This window comes from Penaeus japonicus, unplaced genomic scaffold, assembly GCF_977035675.1.
Source record: "Penaeus japonicus unplaced genomic scaffold, GWHDUDI00000001_assembly GWHDUDI00000013, whole genome shotgun sequence".
Classification (NCBI taxonomy): Eukaryota; Metazoa; Arthropoda; class Malacostraca; order Decapoda; family Penaeidae; genus Penaeus; species Penaeus japonicus.
Window position 1 is genome coordinate 45733422 of NW_028234415.1, and position 2288 is coordinate 45735709.

The window sequence follows — 2288 nt, forward strand, 5'->3', positions numbered from 1 at the left end:
AGGAGGAGGAGGATCTGGAGATAGAGGAGGAGGAGGAGGAGGAGGAGGAGGAGGAGGAGGAAGGAGGAGGAGGAGGAGGAGGAGGAGTAAGAGTTGGAAGAGAATGTGAAGCGGAGGGGGAGGGGGGAGGGAGGGAGGGAGGGGAAGAGGCCAAGTGAGAAGAAAGAGAGCACAGAAAGTCAAAGACAATGGGCAGGAAGGTGCGTAAGTGGAAACAAGAATTGCAACAAAGAGGGAGCCAAGGTAGAGAAGAGAATAAAGAATAAGCCAAGAATAAGCGCAAAAAGGGAAAAGGGAAGGAAATGAAAATTCAATAACAAGAAAAAAAAAATCGTAGAAGAAAAGGAAATGGAATGAAAAAAGTGGAGTGAAGGTGCCACGAAATACGCAGAAGGTAAAAGTGAAAGAGAATTGAAATAGAGAGAGACAGACAGACAGATATACAGACAGACCTTTAGAGAGAGAATGAGTGAGAGAGAGAGTATGAGTGAGAGAGAAAGAGGGGTTAGGGTTCAGAACCCGTCTGTCAATTCCTGTCAGTTGGCAGAGCAGACCTTTCCTTCTCCTTTAGTGACTGGATTGCTACACAAAGACACCAAAGAAAAGGCAAAATATTTTTGTGAACTTGGCATTACAGAAGCTGCATTCTCTTAACCACCCTCTCCCCCCTTCTCCAAACAGCCTTTGGTTATTTATGGAGTTAATAAGAGCTAAGTAAATAAAACAATAATAACCTAGCCAAATTAATGCAAAACAAAAAAGTCTGTTCTAATTAAAAGAATCTTTTTTTACCTCGGTAACTCTAACAAAACACGAGGGAATGAAGTGAGTAAAGCTGGCAAAGCTGCTTCCGTGGCTTAGAGTGGCAATCCTGATGTAAATACTGTGTTTTCCCTTTTCCATATTACACTACATCACAACTGCACTCTACGGATCTACCAAGCCGCATTTCACTATCTCCGCTCTGAAACCGAATGAAAAATGGATATACATGTGTGTAGTTATATTCATACTATCACTGTATAAATGCTTTTGGGTTTATACGTGTATGCGTTTGAGTGTTAGTGCATGTGTTTGTATAAGTGTGTGCGTGTGTCAAGGCGTGTCTGTATTTAATACTTTCCAGATTGCGTTACATCAAAACTTCACTCTATGGATCCATCAAGCTGAAAGTGAATGATGAATGGATGTGTATGTGTAGTTAAATACGTATATAGTTGTACGATTGCATTCTTTAGTGTATGCTTGCCTAGACTTATCTAAATCTGTGTGTATGTGTCTATCGGAATGTATGTGTATGTGTTCTTTGATATTTGTTTACGTGCATGTGTTATATTATACGCTAAATCTTAGTTAGACCCCAATAAACCGTTTAGCCACATTTCACTACCCATATTATAACCTGTAAACATTTCATCATATGCGTGTATGATTATACCTGCACGTGCGTATGTCTATTAGTTTTATGTGTGTGTGGGTGTGTGTTTGTACCTGTGTGTTTATTTGTGCATGTGTGTGCGTGTGTTTGAATGTGTGTGAATGAGTGTGTATGTGCAAGTGTGTGTGTGTGTGTGTGTTTAGATACAGCGTTTCCGAACTGCACCCTCTCTGCTCTGAAACTGAATGCAAGAAAAGAATGCTGTATGCGCGTAGATGTATGCTTGTATACTGTAAAGTTATATGATCATTATGTACGAGTTTTTGTTGTTTTTGAAACTATACGTGTGTGTGTGTGCGTTTACGTGTGCTTGTGTGTCTATGTTACAAGTTTATTCATTTGTGTGTGCCTGCGAGGACGCTGAACAATAAATTGACTATTTTGTATGTGTGTACTGTTCTGTTCTGTGTCGTTATGCAATCAGTCGCTGTGTGTATTTGTGTGTTTATACGAGAACACTGAACAATAAAGGAATAACTTCGCACATATGTGCTGTGTGTGTGTGTGTGTGTGTGTGTGTGTGTGTGTTGTGTGTGTGTGTGTGTGTGTGTGTGTGTGTGTTTTTCTGCGTGTATGTATGAGTACATACACGAGCGTTCTAGCCTGCGATCGCAAACTTCCCCACAGCAATATCCACAGAACGGAAAACAAATAAAACTCATTCGCCAACATACAAACTGAATAAAAATGAAGAACCTCTTAAACTTGCATCGAAAAAAAGAGGAAAAATTGAAACAACATCGACAAAAACGAAGTTAAACAAGAGTTTAAATACATTTCTGTTTGAAAAAAAAAAAAAACTTTTGTCGCCAATTAAGAGTTCTGTGAAATATCTTCAGTAAAAAAATTA

At 39.4% G+C, this 2288-nt stretch overlaps 1 protein-coding gene across 1 annotated transcript in view; it reads right to left on the reverse strand.

The window, feature by feature from the left end:
* The window catches only part of LOC122257846 (cell adhesion molecule Dscam2), a gene marked incomplete in the record, with an annotated part of 309226 nt that overhangs the window by 250151 nt on the left and 56787 nt on the right, over nt 1-2288 (reverse strand).